The following is a 23032-nucleotide window of genomic DNA, read 5'->3' on the forward strand; positions in this document are numbered from 1 at the left end:
CAGATCTTATACACCAGTTTAGTTGTTATGGAGAGCACAACTCAATCTGTGAGCACAATTGTACGACATCCTCTGCAGCTATAAAAAGAGCTTTCTAAGGTCTGAGAAGAAAACCCCGATCATGGCAGAGCGATGGTCGCCTGGAGACTTCAAATTTATGACATTACAACAGAAAGCCTGTGTTACAAACTGCTGCCATGGAGCCCGAAAGGAGCACATATTGAACAGGCAGGGAGGGAGTGAATGAAACGATGCTGTAAGTTGCATTATAGGAAATGTTGATCCAGTGTTTTTGGAGCTTACACCATGCTAGGGGACCAAAACACAGGATATCTGGGCCTCCGCTGCTTCTGATTTTGACTTTCCTGAATCGATTCCTTGTCATGTCTCTTGTCGTGGATGTGCAACGCTAAATCGCTATGTCACCACTTCAAATGCTACAGAAAACTGTCCTTACAGGGGAAGCCCAGAGCAAAAAAGTTGCATGGTGTGAATGGACACTAATCTGTGTATGCAGGTTTACATGAGAGCCCTGAATAAGTGACATATGCATCCATATCTTCATGGACTCTAACATGTGATTAATCTTAATTATGTTACATTGTAACTTGGTGTGGTCTTCAAGCAATCTTACACACAAAAATCCAGTTATTTTTGCTTCATTTTAACACAAAATATTAAAAAGTCAGAGCACTTTCTTTGACATTGTTTCACTGTCATGTCCTCACATTAAAATAGTCTTAAGTTCCACTATTTGTGTGTAATTGGCAAAGCAACAAACATTACATGTACTGTCAAATGTAAGACAACAAAGTGTCTTTGTGGCTCAGCTGCAGCCTTTAAGAAGACAGTTTAGACAGCTTCTTAAAAGACGCCTGTAGGAGCATCGGCTTATGGAGAGACTGGCTCCTCCACCTCCACTCTCATCATACTATCCATTTCAATAACAAAGCAAAACGTCTCTGCCATTCTCCGTCAATTCTGCAATAAAAAAAAAAGTCCACTGTCATCAAAAGTTACAAATGTCTTTACTTAAGTTTAACTTTCAACAGCAGCTATAGAGACAACCTTTTCAAACCTGCTCTTTCTGCACTGAGATCACAACATTTCGAAACACTAAATCACCGCAGCAGGAGTCTTTAAAGTTATTTCTGCTGCCTGTTAAGGCTCGTTGAAGCTGATGCTTGAGTCAGATCTCTCTTTAGGATTTGATAATCAGTTCCACCCTCCAATTCCTTTCAGGGAAACTTAAAGACTTTATGGCAGTTTTTGTTTTTGGTTAAATTAAATTTATTAGTCAGGTTCCAGCCATTCCAGCCTTGACACTGAACAAGCTTTAATAAATCGCCTGCTTTTATGACTTTGTTTGTCATTTTTAAGGATTATTTACATGGTCTGTCCACTGGTTGATTATGTTTGCATTTTCCAAGATGACGTCTTCAAACTGCTTGTTTTGTCCAACACTTTCCAACCTACAGATGTTCAACTTAACAAACATAACAAAGAGCAGAGCAGAACATCCTCTCCTTTAAGAGGCTGGAACAATGACAGTGTTTGGCATTTTGACTTGATGATTGACATGAATGTGATCATTTATTGTTGCCAATCCATTTTCTGATGATCAACTAATCAATTATTCAGCTAATTCTGTTGTAGAAAAATCTGCTTTTGGTACATTTTACTGTAAGATTTCTATGTTTTAACTTCAGTTGTAAAATCTTTAAAAATGTTGATTTCGGTACATTTTACCAGCCAATACATTATCAAACAGTTACTGGTTTCATACACATGCTGTTACCATTATTATGTAATAAAGGGCACAACAAAAATCAAAAAGAATTTAATTGAATTTGGACCAATGGGATTTAAAGAGCACAAAGTGATTTTGTTTTATTTGCTTTCAGTGTTCTGGCGGCCTTGCACTCATATACTGCCTGCCACTCCGGTATTATTTGGCTAATCCGAGAGCATACCTGGTTGCAGAGAGCTGAGCTTCGAAATAGCGCCTGTGACCTGCTGATGCACCTGAACAGACCCTCAGTGCCTGGATCACAGAGTCACATATCTGCCGTTGCTGTGGGCAGAGTGGCAATTCTGGAAGCCAAGCTCATCTTGCTATTTATGACTCAAAGCCTCCCTGGATTGCAAAGGGGATGTGATGCATAAACCGCCCGGTGGAATGCGCCACATTAAAATAAATGAATCCTTCCATTTCATGGGGAAATCTCATTAGAGTACATTAAGTAATTGCTGGAGTGTATAGTAATTTGACTGTTAAGAGGATAAAATGTGCATTGCTCAGAAGCACTTTAACAAATTTAATAAACAGAGGGAGACCTGCTCCTCGGGAGGAAAATCCTGCAGATCCTGCATCGCCGTTTTCAGAATTCTGCCATAAGCAAAGTCGCAAAGCTTAATGTACAAGAGCTCCCGCACCTCCATCGAATAAGGGATAAGCAGTTCTTTTCAGCATCACACAAAATTCACTCTAATGATGGAGAGATAGGAATATCATGGAACATGTTTACAAGTTCCCATTTCAACAACTACACTGAATGTTCGTTATGGCGGCGGGCGGGTGCAAATTGAGATGCATGAATTTCAGACTTGTTCTTGTGAATCTCAGTCAAAAGGCTTCAATTAGCATGTCTCTAGTAGACAAGAACACAAAGGCCTTTAATTAGTCTCCAAGGTCCTACCACAATATATAAATCAGCCACTAATTGTAGCTGTTTCCATAATTTGTCCTTTGAGGAGTTTGTGGATCAGCTGCATTCAAAAGCCACAGACTGATGTATGTGAAGAGAGGACGATTCAAATACAAACCTGAAACTGCAGAAACCTGAACACCCAAACTGAGCAGAAATATTAACAGAGGCAGCAGGGACCACTAGTAGCAAGCAAATATGATGAAATATTACACTGTTATGCTGCATCGTGCAGAAGCAATTCCCAATTTTCTCACCAAATCTGCACTGCTGATTTAACTGGAAGGTTCGTGTACAGTTAACCAACTGTAGCTGAGTCTAAAGCTGATAAACCTCATCCCAACCAAAACATTTCAATCGCCCCCTGGTGGCTGCCTGCAGTACAGGTCATAAACCCTGCCTCCTCCATGTTACACATCAAATACATTTTTCCCAAAGATGGTTTCTGTAATTCTACGTAGTTCTTATCACATTGATATATGCTTAAGTGATAAGTGTGCTTTTTGTCAATTATTTGAGCCTATAAAAAAGGGGGTATGATGTCATGATTGGCAGCTCATGCATGCTCGCAATTGAGTTGGGTGGGACATCGGTACCGCAGCTCCACTCTCTGATCACTACTGCGCAGACTTGAAGTCCAAATGATGTCACCAGCACATGACGGCAGCGTTTGCATGTGGGATATTTTGGATCGATTTTTAGTGGAGACACATCGTCCGTCTATGATCATGTATGTTAAGATTCCTATATTTTGTCTAGTCGCACAAAGTAAGGCGTCATAAAAGTACACAGACAGGATATATGAGAGCAGTGAACCTAGCAACAAATGCCATACAAATTATATATCAAATGCCTTAATAATGATATTGGAACAAAAACACATTCAGAAAAATTTAAAAACAGTTCAACTAATGTGCCCAAAGTGCCAATTACAAGTGCAAAAGTGTTGTTATTTAAGATAATAAATTACACCTTAATAAAATATTTGGCCTGCATGTTAATGGCCGCCTTTAGTGATCTGTGGTGTGAATGACAATCAAGCTGAATTTTAGTCTTAAACAGAAGCTGCGAGTGCAGAGGGGTCTGCGAGGCCTCGAGGAGCCGACGGAGACGTGCTGCGCCGAGTCAAAATCAGAGGTTTCACATTTCAGCTCTGCGTGCCCTTGCAAAAATCCATGTTGTAGCATGAAAGCCCTACATGTTATGTACCCACTGACAACGTGGGCAAGTGCACAAGCATCAACACACCCTCTGCTGTTACGTGGTGGCAGACTGCCTGCCAGCCAGCTTCGTTGGTTCGGCTGCAATCATCAGGGTACCACTGGAAATACTTATTTTTAACATCTCCTGCATTTACTGACTTCAAAGAGTGTGATCTGAGTGACAGGATGACAGTCTGCCAAGACAAAGCAACGTTAAAATAGAATGACGCCAGGCTTGTTTTTGCTATTTCTGTTGTTTTGATTCGATGACTTTAACATTATGCTACACGTATACGTTGCCCAGCGTGGAAGTCAGACTGCGGTTAACGCTGCCAAGCTCTGCTTTGCCGCACACATACTGATTTTCTGATTTCCTGTTTTGCGAAAGAAGACGAGACAGTGAGGAGATTTAATCCCTGCTGTATGAGATGTGTGAAGTTCATTCAACAGTTGGAGAAACACATTGCATTTTCCTCTCATTGTCTGAATTAAGTCTTTATCCAAACTGAATGTAGGCAGTGTTGAATTGAACTTTAATTTAATTGAACTTAACTTTGACTCTCAAAGCGACTGTGTGGTCGGATCGAGGATGTTGTTTTTATAACCACGATTGTCACTGCCAACTGTGATTCTTTGGGCTTGAATCCAAGATTGAAGAAGTCTGTTTTTTTGCCATGTAATGTTGCTAAGAATGAAAGCTCACACTTTACATGCACACCATCAACTAGCTGCTTTATTAGCATCCATAAGTGCTTTATAATCACTAATTATTTATTAGCCATGATGAAGCACTTTTTAATGCCTTGTTCTGGGGGTTAAGGGGTTATTAAGGGTTATGTTCTTATGATGGTAAATCATGTACAATGACTTCCTTACTTACTATCAATAAGCAGTAATTAGGAGAGAATTGAAAGAAAACTCTTAATGCAGCATCATGCATTGTAGGTTAAGGTCCTGCAGAGTAAGGCATTAATAAGTGCTTTGTAATGACTAATAAAGAGCCGATATGCTACTAACATGCAAGCTAATAAGCAACTAGTTGATGGTGAAGATGTGTAACTTAATATCATGTGTTAATCACACAACATTAGCAGATAGGCATCGATTGTCTCAGGGAATGCATCAAGGTTTTGATTTTTAACTGAAAGATCCCTTCTCACGTCCTACTTTGCATTCCTCCTTCCCAAGTATATGCACGCTCAAAATAAATGCAGTACTTACAATTTAAAAGCAAAGCAAGGTCCTTTTTTTTTGGTATCGTCTCTCACTGAGGCAAGAACTGTGATTCCATTGCCCTTGTGGAACATGGAATTTGTACAGGAGACAGGTAAGATCAATGACCTCTCTGTTATTTTCTGCTAAGCAAGAACCTGACCTTGTAGTCGCGAACAGCTTCACAACAACACAGAATATGATTTCATTACTCGTCTGTCTTCACCTGTGTAACCCAATGTTTTGGGTGGCCTGTTTTAGTTGAAATCAGCAACAAATGGGACGTGCTGTTTAATGAAAATACTTTCCCATAGCACCAAGTGGTGTTGACTTCGTTTAACAAAAACTACTTTTTTTTTCCATCACTGAGACGACGGAGACGATGCAAAACAAATGCATTGCTTTTATTATTGGTTTTGGCTCGACCAGATTGACTGAAATATTCAATATAATCTGACTGAAAATGCTAAAATGTCAGCAGTTTAAATTGACTAAAACTAGACTAAAACAGCCACAGTTTTCTTTAAAGATCAAAATGCCCAAACTTTAAATCGACTAAAACCTGATTTAAAAAGAAAAAAAAAACAAACAAGATGTGATTGGCTAAATATGATAAAAACGACATTTCAAGCTCCAAAAAAGATAATAATTATCTGCATATAAATACAATATAGACCCATAACCCACCAGGTAGGTTGAGAGGTAGAAGGAGTACATGCATATTTTATTTTTATTGCCCTCCATCGTATGATACATTGAGCTTGTTAAAAAAAAGTCCTTGCTGCCAGACAAACCATTGCAGAAGCCCAACAATGAAAGTAGCTCATTATGCTCTTGGATACATGTGTGCTCGCCCACTGCATTTCTGAGCGTTGCTCTTTTGTACTTTCTTTTCACTGGTGGGATTCCCAATCTCCCTGTGAATAGCTTCCTGTCTCCCTGGATGTGCAACAGCACTCAGTTTCACAATGATGGCAGCAAACAATGACCTGCACAAAGCACACGCACAAACCACCATGAACATTCGGAAACGCAGCCAATTTCGGGAAGAATATGTTCCTCCATAATTACGGGTAACAACACAACACATGGGACTGTTATACAATACCGAGACCAGTGGTTAAGCTGGCCAATACTGCATTTTGTGCCACATGTAGCAAAAGAAGCAAGCCAGGAATCTGTTACATTTAATCAATGATAAGAATCATGGGAGGAAATTGACGGTGCGGCTTAATTAATGGTGTCTGGCAGCATGTTGGCTCATTAGTTAGCAAAGTCACCTCACAGCAAGAAGGTACTTGGTTTGATCTTAGCTGTGGTTCGTCTTCCCATATGCGCTTTGGTTCCCCACCGCTTGTTTCCTCAGTTCAAACACATGCAGGTCATGTGAATCTAAGCCTCTAGAATTCCCTGTAGGTGTTGGTGTGAATGTGTTTGTCTGCGTGTTGCTGTAGCTTCGCAGAGGATCGGCGACCTGCTCAGGCTGTTTCCATGTCTCTCTCCTATTGCTCCAATCAGCCTGTAACCCCGATCATGAAGAAAGGAGCATAGATGATTGGATAATTAATCACTCCGGTGAATAGTCTGCTAAACTAATGATCTAAAATCTTAACAGATTAATGTTTAAATCTCAGAAGAAGATTATAGTTGAACACATATGAGGCGTGCATGCAGAAATGAAACACCTACATATAGTTGTGTGTTGGGAACAGCTTCTGTTTTTTCCCATTTAGTATTCTCTCAACAATATCTTCAGTATTGCTTAACATAGGCTCCCCTCTATAATGCAACAATCGCAAAGGTTCATGTTATGGGCACCAGTTTTAATCATTCATTTTGGTATGATGGACAGGTCAAAGTACTACACTACCCATGAGCCTCAGCCTCCATCGCCATAGAGAAGAAGCCAGGCAGAGGCTTGAATCAAAGCGCCTCATCGTTGTAGTTTAGCTTCCTCGACACTGTCATCGTTAGCCTCTGTTAGCAATGCCCAGAGTCACAGAGTTTTGATCTAGCTGATTGGATGAATATTGCTGTAATGCACCTTGGGAGTTGTAGTTAACTTCTATCTCAAATGTACAGCCAGATGCTTTCCAACACAGCCGTTCAACCAGGAGAGCTCCTTAACTATCCACGCCTTGCACTGTCTGGGGGAAAAATGAATGGAAATTTAACTTATGTTGCCACTCAGGCCTGTAGGTTGTGTGATCAGCTGTATGTTAGTGTGGTATATGTACACACCCGGCTGTGTTTACTGGCTCGATCAAAGCGTTACCTGCTGGATTCTAAACGTCTCTGCTGCTGACACTGGTTGAAGGTGTGATGAGGGTGATAGCCGCTGACGGGTCCGTGCTCACGCTAATGTTTGCACACACGTTAATTGCAAAAAGCCACAAATGAATATTAAGAGTGTGAATGACCTTTTAAATGAAATGAATAATTACATTTTAATTTCATTTGTTTGTATGTGTGTTCTTCTTGCATTGCTGAAGTACTGAAAGCATGCACTGTTGGTTTATTTAGTTTAAGCCAAACAAAACACATCACATTAAGAAAAAAACTGTCAGCGATGACTTAATGTTCAGGTCTTATTAATGCTGTTTAATCCCTGTTAAAATAATTAAACCTTCATATCAAGCTCTAAACAGAGCTGTACATAGGAATTCTGCTTTAAAAGTGACACATTTAAAAGTCAGAGGGAACATGCTGTAACAGCACTGCTGGATTCTGCTCACAATATTAAATGTCAATAGCACTCTGCCATATAATTCTATAATACGTCTTTTTTTAATTTAAAATCGTCAGATATCACTTTCCACCAGTTTTCATTCAGCTTGTTAACTATTATCTGTTTACTTTAGTCGATTTAGATTTAATAAATGTGTTACTATTTACTGATACCTGGTAAATACAGTTAATATAGCAGCTGATTAATTCAATTGATACCAAAAGTCTCATTTAATTCATCTAAGATCCTATTTTTCATGGGCTAATGGTCAAATGGGCTAATGAAACCTGAACGGGAATATTAAAAGTCAAATTAGCCGTGACAAACGGCCCTTCATATTAGCAGCTTGAACCACGGCAGTGAGAAAAAGGGTTATAGGTTACTTTGGTTGTTATTATTATTCATAACCTTGACAGTGTATGGATCACTGAGGCCTACTGTACCAGAGATCTGCTGAGAAAAACAGGGTTTAGTTGTGACTCTGTGTAACCAGGGGTTGAGCAGTTGCTTTTACGGCTCCTCAATGACTGTTTGGGCAATTAAACTATGAAAAATGTGCATTTTGGTTTGTGTTATCTAATTGATCTTCACAATATCTAGTCTATACTTAAAGATTGGAGTGTAAAAACACTGAACAGTGGCCTGAACCTCATCTTTGATAGTGGCACAAACATTAAAAATCAAAACCATTTATAAATTACAACTCACAGCCTCAAATGATACAGAAAAACACTCTAAGTTTAGCTTTTTGACGCAAACACACGCAAATTTATCAAGATTTGTGGCATCTGGTCTTAATTTCCGAAGGTTGAAATGACTGGTGGTGCGCTCATAGTATGTGAAAAACTTATTCCAAATGCAAGATTCAGCACTTGAAAAAACATGACACCAACTGCTACCATCCTGCACACATGAAAGTGTCTCACAACAGATTATTATTGACGTTATTAGTGTGAGGACCATTGCACGATAACAGGTATGACCATCGTCATCTATTTGAAATCTCAAGCAATAAACATCAGGTAAAATAATAGTTCCCCGTAGATTTAGCACCTCGGGGAATAAAACCCCCTGTATATTTATTCACAGTGCAACACATCTGCAGCAGGTTCACACACACACTTGCGCGCACACACACACACACACACAACTGTATTTCTTCTTGGAGCTTACTGTAGATAAAGCTTGCCTCGGTGGCTTGTCTCTCACACACGCTGTCTCTCTGCTAAGCCGACTGGAATTAGAGCTTCCATTCATCATTCAGACTGATTCATTGTTCTCTTAATGATGTATTTAACTTACTATTTGTACCACCAGTAACATGGCAAGGAATTGTTTCCTTAAAAGCTCAGCCTCGTAGCAATCCATTACGTAGAATGGCTGTTTATGTTGATTACTCTGACGAGTTGTGCGTATAGTAAATGTATGTTTAAGGCGTCAGTGTATTTTCCTGGATACAAAGCAAAGAGATCCGTATCGATATCACGTAGCGGTAATTGATAGCAGCAGGAGCTTCTAGCAGTAGACGGGGCAGATAATGCAGGTTCAAGCCAACTTAGCATCAAGTATTTGTCCTGCAAAAGTGTCCTTGACCCGCTGTTTTGTTCCTGAAGCTTTACCATGTAAATATTACAGAAAATACCCATCGAGGAGAGAAATATTAGACATTAGAAAATGGTTATTCACAAACTGCAAAAGCTTTTCTCAAAACGTGAAATCAGCAACCAGTGACAGTGTTTTAAGTGTCATTGCATTTAGATAAATGTGTCGTAATGTGTACAGCTTTTACAGAGCATAATGTATTATCATATAAATTGAATTTGGGCTTCTAATGTTTGAGTCCATAATGAGAAAGGCTGTTTTAATTATGTTATTTCTCCCTCTAACTCACTGTCCACATTGAATCTCCATCCAGCTCGATCACAGCTGAGAGGCATTCTTATTTATTTGATACGATTAGTAGTACTCATGCAGCCCTATAATGTTGTGATATCTCCTCTGTCAGAGGACTGTCAGGTAACAACACATTTGTAAAATCTAATTTTATGCTCAAGTGGTTCTGCTTCTGCAATTTATCGCAGCTATCGCTCACCCTCTCCCCTGCACGCTTTGCCTCGCTCCCTCTCCCTCTCCAGTCTCCACCCTCTCTTCCCAGCTTAGTGAGGTGTTTTGATCTCATTATCATTCCCAAACATTCACACCGGATAATCTGTCAGGGCGGGAGCCTGTGCTCTGCACCATACAGGGCACCCCGGTCATGATTAGGGGTGTCGGGGCGTGCTTGCAATGAAAATACCCTTTTTTCCCCTTCTAAACTAAACTAGAAATAATGGGTATGTCTTTCTCCCTGTATGCTATAAAAACTGTGTCAATTAGATCCTCCAGAAAAGAGAAACTGCCTCCTACTGTATGAGGACAATTGTGGGACAACCCAGCGAGGACACAGAATTGATTAGCCGAACCAAGCAGCGGGACTCAGATGCCCTTTTACAAACCACAAATCCCTTTCCAGAAACCTTGCACAATGCACAGTGAACCTTCATTAGACAATCCTGTTTCACAATGCATGATACAAACAGCCACCTCCCCCGTCTGTAGCCTATTGTGATCACGGAGGTAAAACCCTCCCTATGCCAAATCCTCACCTCACCGCCAGTTCAATCACAGGCTGTGCCAGGAAAACAGGGAGCGAGACAATGGTGACTAATGCCAGGTGGACGGGGGCTCTGAGCTGTGCCAAGCTACCTGTGTCCATCACCATCCCCTCCCCATCTATCTCCTCACCCGCTGCCACCTTCTTTGTCCCCATATGGTGGCGGAGAATATGCAGACCTGCAGCCCTGGCACTTTGTCATAGTGGGACATAAAGGTGGCCAACGGCAGGGAAAAGCTCCACGCGGCACATAAATAACAGCCGAAGGTGCATCTTCACTAATGCGTGTGTGGACTATGAAGCGGACTTACATAAAAAAAAAAAAGACTAAAATATTTCTTGTTGGCTACATTTGTCAATAAGCTATTTGATTTGATTTGACCCCAAATAAGCTCACTCACAGCTACGCTATGACTGCCTCTTCTTTCTCTGGTTTCAAAATACAGTACACATACTTTGCTGTGCACGTTTTGTCTTATCAAAATGCAATACAATGCCTCTAAACTTGTGTACAAGTAAGCTAAATTGTGTTTAATGAGTATATATGTTGAACCCACATTCCCAACTTGGATATGTAATACAACTGAACATCTAATCAGGCTAATTAACTACAAAAAATCTCTTTTATCTCACTGCAGCATGATATTGTGCCTTGTTCACACATACCAGCTGTGGAGCCATGTATACCCTGTCCTGCTGTCTCAACACACCATAATACTGTCAGTAATATTCATGGCCAAAAATTGTAAAAGCCCTCGAACTTTTTTAAAAACCTGACCTTGCAACAGTTGACTTTTAAATGGTAACTCAGCACTAAATCACACAGCGCAGAAACCTGCTGGCTCTCTGTTGCATGTGTGGACACTTTCAAGCACCTCTGGCCACAATGGAAGTGATGTCACTGTTTTTCATCAGCTATGAATGGGGGGAAGAAAAAAAAACGCCAGTCAAATCAATAATTTATGCATGACAACATTATTTGTGCAACAACACTGAGAAAACCTTACATAACATGAAGAAAGAGTGACAGACCATTATTATGCTTGATAAGGCTAAATACAGTATGTTCTCAGAAACTGGCAGGACTATTTTAGCAAGCGACTAATGACTGAGGGCTTTCCCCTGGGCTTCTAAAGAAAACACAAATCGAAGCACGAAACATTTTATTCTTCACTCTGTGCACTCAAATCCTCACAATGTGCAAAAAAAACAACAACAAACCATCAAGCAGACGTTAAACAAACGATAGTCTTTGCAGGACAGTGCAGTATTATTTGTTTAAGATTGGTCTGAAAACACCATAAAACAAACGGCTGTGTCCCTCTTTCCCAGCCGACACCCCCAAAGCGGGCTCGATCTGCTGGGCAGGCGAAACGCCGAGATCTCGCTGAGCGTCTCAGCAGAGCGAGACCCTGCTCACACAGTCAACAGCGCTGTGTGGAAAAATGCAGCACCTTCCTTCATTCCAGCGAGACCACGGTGTTGTCACAGCGGGGGTGCCACCACAGAGGGCTTTGGCAAAAAAAAAAAACATAAGAATGAACAATAAAAACACACAGAGCTGCTGAGCAAAAAAGAAGAACGTGGCTCCACTTTTTTTTTGCATCGTAATATGACAAATATATGGAAACGTGCCACGCTGGCCAATTAAATACATGCAAGCTCAGCTTCCTGGTAGATTACACTGTAGCATGAACAGGGCATTTCCAAGGAACAGATGATAAAATGACTGTTGCTGTGGTAACTTTACATAGTTGTAACATCTTTATATATATATATATATATATATATATTTGCAGTGTTTTGGCGGTTGATAAGGACTCATATATAGATGGTAACCCTAGATTTGTGAAACTCCAGCCAGATTTGTACACATTTTTACATCATATTTTGAAGCATCTGCCTTCAGGCCTTCCTGCCAGAAAGATGCTGTTTGTGTCCCATGTGAAACCCTTAGCGAACGTTGACTTATCATTTTGACCCAAAACCACAATCTTTTCCTAAACTCAACCAAGTAATTTTGTTGCCTAAAGCTGCAACCGGAAACTGAAAATGATGAAACACCTCAAAATAATAAGTCAGCTTTCTCAAATCTAGAGTTTCCATGTAGACACGACCCAGTGCAACGCCTCTGCTAACTGGCCTGGGTTGCATCTCATCAAGCGCAGCCGCTTGTGTTTCTTAATGCAGGACAGTTTTCAACCTGTTCGCTGTTCTATGCAAAACACACTTATCAAACATTACTTTTTATTCTCAAACGTCCATCAGAGTTTAATATCTTTCCATCTTAGTTTGTCGTTCTGATCAGAAATAGCCGGTAATTAAAGCTTGAAGTCCCTGAAAAAGGAATTTATCCGAGGAACAATTTGAAGCATCACTTTGAAGTCTTTCATTCATTCTTTACGGCATCCTGCATTTTATGTCGCAATCAATACATTGTGATGAGTGTCAGTGAAACAGCGGCACTGACGGCTGAGTGGAATATTCTTCCACCGCGAGGCTTCACCGTAGAGTTTTATGTTCATAATCCTCGTGACGAGTCACTCGGGCGCTCCAGGGCTTCATTTTCATTAGTGGCACTTTGGAAGGGCCTTTTAATTTTACTGTCACAAACCTGTTGCCGAGCGATTGACTTATCCCGAGGGTGAAAGCGCCACAGTCGGATGTGAAAGGTTAGATAACGACTGCGTGTCACAAAAACCGCGCGGCGTAATTGACATCGATTTTACAACCAAAGGTGCAATTAATATCAAGGCTTGTGTTTACCCCTGCAAGCTGCTTCAAAGTCCATACTAAAATGGAAAGACGTTGTTTAATTTAGGCCACCTTATTACTGTGCAGTTTTGACAACCACTTAGTTGCTTTAATGCTTAACATAATTAGAACAAGAGTTTGAGTTCAGCTACGTATAAAACTCTTTGACAGTGCTATTATCGTCCCCCACCCACAGAAATTAGTGTCTTTTGCCAAAGGCGTAATGAAAACAGGACATAAGTATCTTTTATGATCTCTTGTCTTACTTTTGTAAAAGGCAGTAAACATCTAAGGCTGTTCTTGCAGTTTCGGCTGCAAGACGGAAACGCCACATGGAGCTCGACTGTAACCCAAATACTGACAAACAGGAAGATATTTCAAAATTTGCAATAAACTTGATCAATGTCAACAATAAAAATAGAGCTCAAATGTATGCTACAGAGAGGAAGAAGGACCTCGAGCTGAGGGGTCGATAAAGGTCTGAAGACAAGCGTCACCCTTTTTTTTCAAAGTCATTGCAGACGTGGCTAAATATAAATCTGCCCCACTTATTGTTGGACGGACCACACATGCAAAGTTAATGTAGACAAATGAGGGGGAGGTGCAGGTCGGATCATTTGGGACACCTCTGGCTACTTTCTGGAAGAGGAGGCACTCAAACGGAAATTTGCCGTGTCCGCGGGAGCGCTCCCATCCCCTGGAACAAGACCAATCTGAATTGAAGCCCTGGGCGGCCTGGTTTTTATCCACGTTCTCCAACTTTTCTGGTGGTATGAGGAGGGAGATTACTCCCCTCAGGGCACGTACAAGGGCCATGTACTCATGAGGATTAGCGGAGAGCGCGGAGCAATGAATGTCTGGGACCAGTCAACCGAGGGACATTAACTGATACCTTCTGAACGAAATTCGACATTCATAGAATCTAAATTTAAGTTACGACAGGGGGACTATTTTTTTTCATTTTAAGACACCGAAATCTGTCATATTTAAAGCCCCAGACTGCAAGAAAATAACCCTAATGATCAACTACAAAGCACGTTCCCTCATGAGCGCATGTAAATAAACACGTTTGACTGCATTAATGTGATTGACAGCCTACACTATAAACACCCATCCCGTGGCCGGTCATGTAGTTTCATGAAACAGATAAGGCGAGATAGGTCTGTATTTGAGTCACACAGATAGAGATGATCTCTTTTTCACATCCTACTTGTTAAAATAAACATCCCAGTCTACAGCTTCCAACACATCAGAGTCGTTCTGGGGGTTTGTTAAGACAAAATGAAACGATAAGACGAGAGACATTGTGTGATAAAACTGTTGCGTACGCGCCGTGTCCTGACTGAGAGCCATTTATTCTCAGTGTGGAGAACAAAATGCGCGCGGCTTATATTTTAGTTCTTTTTCAAACATGGCTCGACTATTGTAGGTTTATAATAAAAGCTGCCTGTTTTATCACAGAGCACAAGCATTATTCCTCAGCACTTTGCACCGTCTTTTCAAAGCCGATTAGAGCACGGAGAAGGAGGCCAGCTCATCCTCGCAAAGGCAGGATATTTACATTTCAGTGCCATGTGCAGTGAATTTTAATTCGGCCCCTACGATTTAACGCGCCGGCTTCCTCACACTTTCACACACGAGTGCTTAATGGCTTCGTTAACATCCTGTGGGACTTTCCTCATTACCTGATCTGGTCAACTCTGACAGGTGCAACGAGTCTCATCGCTGATCTTTGTTCGCGGTGCCAAGTTCCCTCGCGCCATCGATCGCGGTGGAATCGAAATCAAAGAAACACGTGTGAGTCAAAAAGCCAAAGCAGGAAAAGAAACGTCAGTCAGCGGCATAAGGGAATAATTCTAATGAGATCAGTGCCCTTGACAAAAATATACGGCCCAAAGTTAAATGTCTAAATTATTCCTGTATTGCCTTTCTGAGTATCTTTGGACACAGACCAAGAACACCATTAGGACATTTTAAACAAACCCATTAAGCATGTGTTTCATTACACAGGCACTGATAAAGTCCTAAAGCAATGCTGTGGAAAAAAGATTTTTCATTTGTTTTCCCGTATTAAATACACCAAAAATATCAGATTGTCAGCTGAGTGTGTCCTTGAAACCGAGATGCTGCACTATATGCTTTATAGCCTTTTAGCATCCCGTGTATTCATCTCTACTTCATATACACGGAAACCCCCTTACAAGTCATACTTCATTTTTTTTTTTTTTTTTTACTACATTACATATCCAGTTCTAGCCTGAAGGTCACTGAAGTTATCTGGAATTGAAGACAGTCCATCTTCCCAAAACAATAATTCAGGAGCCTTTTTCTCCGAGCAGCTCATGTGTCAAAACAACCTTGTGTGACATGTTTATGAAGGTCAGACTCTCTTGACAAACCTCTGTTTGTGTTGGATAACCTGAGAGATGAAATTGTAAAGCGTTTTCCTGTTGATGTCCATCCTTATCAGACCGAACTTTTGCAAATTAACACGGATGATGTTTGATTGGAAAGGCAGAGTCGAGGGCTGGAATCCCGACAGCGGCGCCGGGTCTTCGCAGACGTTTCCTGACCGCCGCAGCAGCTTTCTTTCCTCACATCGCTTCCTCCACCCTCGCCCTCCGAGCGATGGTCACACACGTTGCCCAGCATAACTTGTCTTCACTGCTTGCTTTGATCCCTGACATGGACACGGCACCCCGCTAAAGCAGCTCCGTGTGGAGCACTGACAATCAGCCAACGCTTTGCTGCTGAAAGAACACGTAACATGTGTGCAGCTTGTGAATCGCCTGTAAAACAGGCGGTGCATCATGTCTGGTCATTCGCCTGAAAAACGCAGGGGAAATACCAACCTGTCTGAAGAGAAATAATGATTTTCCATCAGACCTCAGAAAACTTTGAGCCTAGAAACTGTATGCTGAATACATTTACTATGATATATACATTTAGAATGGCTGTTTATTGTTGCGGCACCTCTAAATCTGAGGCCATGGTTCCCTGCAGGAAAACGGTGGATTGCTCCTCCCGGGTTTCGGAGTGAGCTGCTGCCCCATGCAAAGGAGTTCAAGTATCTTGGGGTCTTGGAGCATGATGGCGTGGCGTCAGAAGTCACGAGCAAGAATGCGTGGTGAAGAGAGAGCTGAGCCAGAAGGCAAAGCTGTCGATTTACCAGTCAATCAATATCCCAACCCTTACCGATGGGCAGTGACTGAAAGAGCAAGATCCGGATTCAAGCGGCTGAAATGAGTTCCCTCCACGGGGTGGCTGCGCTCACCCTTAGAGATAGGGTGAGGAGACATCCGGAGGGAGCTCGGAGCGCTGCTCCTTCGCATTGAAAGGAGCCGGTTGAGGTGGTTCAGGCATCCAATCGGGAGGCCTCCTTGGCGCTTCCCCTTGGAGGTTTTCCGGGCACGTCCAACTGGTACGACACCCCAGGGCAGCCCCAGAACATGCTGGAGGGATTATATATCGTATCTGGCCTGGGAACGCCGCAGGATCCCGCAGGAGGAGCTGGAAAATGTTTGCTGGGGAGAGGGAGGTCTGAACTGCCTTGCCCTTGGATGTTTATAAGGCATTTGAGCTCTACATATTCTCTTATAATTTTTGGAACATGAGTATGATAACTTTTAATAAACCTGATTCTGTACTATGATTTTTATTTTGCTCCAAAGCCGTTATTATGTTCATGACCTTGTCTAAGTGCTCACTTAGGGCTGTCCATCATTTCTGATCATAACGTTGCAACTGTTTCTCACCTGAGCCAGCGTTTTGTTTAATTCCATACACAGTAAATTTAGTTTGTTGTTGTTTAATAAGCAGGAAAGGTGATGTGAATGAAGTTGCAGCTAATAATTATTTTGCATTATTAAATTTAATTATTCTGTTGATTAATTTCTTATTCGTTGGGCCAATAAAATGTCGAAAAATAATGAAAAACTTCCATTACTAATCTCTGGAGCTACAGGTGATCATCAAATACCTTGTTGTGTCCAACCAACAGTCCAAAACCCAAATATATTCAGTTTAGAATGATACAACAATAAGGATGTGCCCTAAAAGAGTTAATTCAACTATTCTATTGATCATTAAAATATATGCTAATTAATAAGTCATGTAATAATAACAATAAACTCCATTTAGAAGCATGTACTGTACATACCTGCTCATGATATCTTTAATGTACTTTACATAATTACCATATTAGTCAGTATTATTAACAATGTTTTAATGGTGCCGTGTATTGTAGGTGTAATAGTGTTCCTTTATTTTCAGCCCCTTCAGAGTGAAATGGTAGTACATTGGGTTGTTTCTACATGATCGGGCACTTACAGTCACATAGGTGTCATGAAACTCCATCCCTCCCGCTGCAGAGCGATGTATGCTACCTGAGCCGATGGCATTTTCCTCAGCCAAATGAAAAAGGCACAAAATCTCAAATGAAGTGAAAAAGGACTGAGGCAAATCCATACCTCGTACTAACCTCACCTTCTTATGCAGTCAAGTCTCAGTGCTTTTATCTGGCAGGCCTAATACTATTGATGGGCTGTTGAAAAAGAATAGAAAATCCCCTCGCTACAACGGCATTTTGGCTGCTTAGCATTTGTGGGAATACACACTAGGAGCATTATGGGAGCAGATTATTTATTTTGAACGAGAGGCAATTCGATAGCTTGGGCCCAATGGGAGAAGCTAAAATGTGTTCCTGGTGCAAAACAAGCGGCCGAGCGGAGACTTGAGAAATCAGTCGGGAGGGAAGAGCGACCAAGGTGCTGAATTGAATAACAACAAAAAACGACAAAGCCAACAAACTCTTAAACCTCAGAGCTGACAAGTTCATTACCCGCTGAAACCACCTGGCTCGCAGCTTTTCCTTATGAGGCTCTTGCTAATAAAAGGTTTCAAAAATAACTGCACACGCTGCGATTTCTGTCTGGCCACCACAATCCTTGTGGCTTGGTGTCAAATCAAGGTCATGTTTTTAATCTCATACTTCCCCTTCTCACACTCAAGCTTTTCTATAGCTGCTGTTACTCGACAAACCGAGTATGTATTTGTGCCATTATTTGAACTGCAGAGGCTGCAGCTTGTCCAGGTCGTACAGAATGCATCACGATGAAAAGGAAGGAGAGCTTAATCCAGATATTTTTAATAATTACAAAGATTAGATAGAATAGAAATATTAATGCTACTAAGAGACAGGATGAAGTTACAGGAGCACGAGAGCAGACGCCACAGTAGCCCTCTTCCATGAAAATTACATTTATATGCACTAATGTGCAGCAGCAAATTCGTTTTCATGAAATGTGATGCAGCAACATTTTTTATCAGCCTGCAAAGTATCTGCCAAGTCACCGAAATCACCTGAAACATTTATCGTTTGTTTTGCGGCGGCAGAAATTAAAGGTTAATTCAACGTTTTGTGCTTACGTTTAGGCGCTCTAAGCGCTTGGTGAAGGTTAGGGAAGGATCTATGTTTCATTTAAATACTGAAAAAGTCAATAGTGACTTCAAGCACAAAACACGTGTTAATTAAAATCTAATCCAAACCGTAGTTTGCCACTAAACTTAAGGGTGTCCTGAGGAGTTTTCCTGTAAACAACTTCTATTTGTTTATCCTTGAGGTCTAAAGCTTTTCTTTCCTCATGAAAAAGGATTCTGTACATTGTTTGGCTCGTCGCCACCAAAAACTATATTGCATTCAACCAATGTGATACGCGCCGCCGGCGTGCTTGCATGTGTGCATTTGTGTCCTCGTGCACATGCACGACGCAAACAAGACGGTGGCTCCGTGGCGCTATCAGTGGTCAAAAACTCCCAGGATACAATCTAAGTGCTTTTGTTGCAGAAATCTAACCACAGGCAGGATTAATGTCTTGGCTTTACACGCCCACCATAAATGTAGCACCTCCTATATTAAAATAACGTTGCCAGGGAACTTAATCCAGGCACTATAACATTTCTCCTCAAAGCATGTTTGGCAACACGCATTAGTAGAATATAGAAGTCATTTCCAGAGCACAGGGTTGTACTGTGGGAGGATGGTGAATGCTGCTGGTATTTATTGCTGACACCCTTCAAACTTGGTGGGACCCTGCCCTATAGCCTGCAACACACAAAGAGAAAAGTGCAATTGTTTTCTTCTGCCAATCTAACACAGTATAATAAAGGCCATATGCCAGAAGGCAACTACTAAATCCGCCTAGCCAATCTCAAGGGTACTCATGGGATCAAGAGACCAAAGCAAGCATAACGCCAGGCCTAAAGAGAGCCAACAGTGTGGCGAGAAGAGAGACGAGCACACAGAGAAACAACCGTAATACACTTGCATCCTTAAAGACTTTCACGCGGCACTAGTTTAGTAACAGTCACTCCACCGGCAGTACTTGAAACGTGAAAGCGGAGATACTGTAAAGCCAGTGAGCGGATGCAGTCAAGGACCTATTTTGTCATTCAAAGCAGAGACAGCCCGAAGCGCTAAGATGTTTCAGGAAACTTAAATATGAACTGCTCTACCTTGTCCGTAATATCCTGTTACAGTTTTCTGAGGGGCCGTGGCAGACCGCAGAAAATCAAGTTGTACAGATGCGTAACTGCTGTGCATCACCGCGTCCAGATCCCAAACATCAAGGGAGCCTCACTGTCAACTTTTAAAGGACGCCGCTCTAAATCATTCCGGGCGTCTGGGGGAATCCAGAAGGAATCGTTCATGAGTCATTACATGTGATGCGTAATGTTTCAGGCACTGTCATAATCCGTTAACAGACCTAATTAAAAAGCTGACTGACTGTGCAATCATAATTCCGCTTACTCGCCTGTTTGTTTACATAACCTGGATTCAAACGGGGACAGTCAGTCGAAATCAAGTCGTCTCCTGTAACGGTAATGCCCTTGTGAATGCGTAGCGCGCCACCAACGACTCGTGAAATATGTTACCCCGATCGCAGGTTACATCCACGCCATCAATCCTCAAGATTAATTCGGCTTGGGAGATGAGTTATTCAATAATTCATTGTGTAATATTTGCCCGCAAATTAATCCTTATTCAATGTGACAAGGAGAATTAAATGATTGCTTACCAGGTAATTTGGACATAATTATTCTTCTTTCAAACTATGGTCTGCTGTGGAAAATCTGCAGGGTCTATCTTGTTCTGCCAGGTGTTGTTGTTAAGACAAAGAAGCAGCCTCTATGCATTTCCCAAAAGATGAAAATAACTAAATTTAGGCTAGAGCATATGAAAATGATGCATGCTCTCTAGATGTTGTTCATCTCCCTGCAGGTGATTTATGATTGGTATGTTACACTGCATGTTAAATGATCATGTTTTCGCCACGTGTCCTGATAAAAATCTAGTGTTGCCATCTTTCCCTACGAGTCTATCTGACTTAAATCTTGTGTACACAGGCATGAAAAGTTTTACCTTCTTCCTCGTCAAACCTTAAGAGATGCTGAACAATTAAGCTGACTCAGCATGCACCTCTCTCGCCTTCTGGTGACCCACATTTAGCCTTAGTATCTCCTGCAAACTTACTCTATGAAATTTGACACGAACAGCAGATTTTATTTGCCTTTGAGAGTAGTCGTGCAAAACAAAATTAAGACAGGAAAACGCTTGGGTCAGCACTTATTTTGCACTTAAAGAGAGTGAATATTCATGCCATGTTCAGCATTGTTGTACAAATCAAAGCGCAGTTTATCTATGAGACATATTCTTACTGTAAATGGGTTAACACATAATCCTTGTAGCTCTCTCAAAATGCCTGTCACATTCTCAAGACTGACAATTAAGTGCTATTTTACACTGAAGTAGCTGCTGTGCTCATGAATTCATTTCAAACTGAAGGTCAGCGTGATTAAGAGTAAAGTTGGACAGGAATTAATTCATGTGAAGCTGTTAACTCTGGAGTGAACTCTAATTACACGAGTCTACAGAATGGAAACAGTAGCACTTCAATGAGGTGACCTCAAAGGCAGTTTTTCATTCACTGCTTTTTCCAATACAGTTGAAAGACTGGGAGTGATTGCACCGTGTTGCCACAATTACTGCTGAACATCAAACTCTGACATTTTAAAAGTGCAACTTGAAGTCTACAAAGCACACCACTGCAACCGGAAGAACACGTGGATTTATCACCTTATTATGAATGGAGCAGAGCGAGGGCCGGGCCACAGTGCGCACGTCACGGCCCACGTGACTGATTCACAAACAGCCCGCCAATTAAAAAGAAAACAAGATCAGTAGCACTTGGAGCGATGCAGCCCACTCTGCGCGGGAACAAGTATATCCTTTTTACTCACACCTGCTGTCTACCTGTCAAAAGCCTTCACTGTACTGCTACTCCCCTCCTTCACTGCCAGCCCCACTCACAAGTCGAGCCTATTCACAATTGCAGACCCCCTATTGCGGTCTGTCAGATGCCAGCCTCAGACATAGTGCACCACTGTGCTGGAGTCTCCGGAGCTAACTGTCACTTATTTTTCCTTGTGCTTCTCATGAGGAGAGAGAGAGAGAGTGAGAGAAAACAAAAAAAAGCACTACACTCGGGGAGGAAAGATATAGCCAAAGCTCTTAGTGCAAGAAATCATTAAGGCATGTTGGGAGGTGTGTAACATTAGTGTTGTCAGTGATGCTGCAACAGTATGCCAAGGGAGAATTTGAAGGCAAAGACAAGGGCTGTGAGTGTGCATTACTATCCCTTCTATGTTATACTCTATCATTTATATACAAGGAATGGGCCATGAGTCAATATTTTAGATAGGAAGCTAACGTTTTCTCAGGTGCTTTAGCTGCACTAATCAATATTTCTATATTTCCAGTGTATCAGATTACTATGTGTAATGTAAAAGGTATTGCTAGTAATGATAAACCCAGAGAATAATCACTCATCACTCTGATCATATCACTCATTAGGGCATTTACTTTCTCCAAGTGACGAGAAACGTGACGTGAATGTTTATGCTGCTGCCGGACGTGTAAATACGCAACTCTGTGTTAGTGTTTGCAGCTTGTTGCGCTGCCCCCTGTGGGTAAAAAAAATAATGCAGGTTCGAACTTTCATAAATAAACACAGCCAAGCTCCGAAGGTACTGCAGTGACATGATGAACCCTCTTCAGGCTTCTGGCTGAGTAACCCAAAGGGGAACTGAAGGTGCCCTTCAGTAAAACCTCCTCTGGACAGATCATGGGATCAATTTAAACTCAAGCTGAAACGATTTTAAAACAGAAATCCGGCATGTAGTCATTGGTGAGCAGTAGGGTCTGTTGTTTTGTGTGTGCTTTCCTGAGCTGTATGTATTTGTATAAAAGGTCGTCCAAGGACAGGAATTACAAATCCACTAATACTACAAATGCTGTGGTACATGGCAGTGAGTGACTCTGAGCCAATTTAAACTATAACTGAATAAAACCTGTGTTAACTTCATGTTTGATATCCATTTCAATTGGATCGGCCAACCCAAATATCCAGTATATACTATATCCAGGATCCAGTATCCAGTATGTAGCCATACCTTCCTTGCATCAACTCCCCTTCCTGTCCTCGACCCCTCTAGTGCTTTCCCCCCCTCATGCCCACCACTTCAGTTGATGCTTTTGTTGTACATGATATTGGGAAAGTACAGCCCAGCTGAGTTAATCTGTTTTCTGCATCAGTGACTTGCAACAAGTCCACTCTCTTTTTCATTAAGTGACTGAGGGATCCTGGAGGCTGAGCAGAGCAGAGAGCAGAGCTGCTGTCAAAACACCCTGGCCAGCCATCACACACATTAGCAGCCA

General features: G+C 41.6%; 1 protein-coding gene across 1 annotated transcript in view; it reads right to left on the reverse strand.

Moving 5' to 3' along the window:
* The window catches only part of LOC121611046 (glutamate receptor ionotropic, kainate 3), a 90950-nt gene that overhangs the window by 41700 nt on the left and 26218 nt on the right, over positions 1–23032 (reverse strand). The gene's annotated exons all lie outside the window — the stretch shown is intronic.

The sequence above is a fragment of the Chelmon rostratus genome, chromosome 8, assembly GCF_017976325.1.
Source record: "Chelmon rostratus isolate fCheRos1 chromosome 8, fCheRos1.pri, whole genome shotgun sequence".
Lineage (NCBI taxonomy): Eukaryota > Metazoa > Chordata > Actinopteri > Chaetodontiformes > Chaetodontidae > Chelmon > Chelmon rostratus.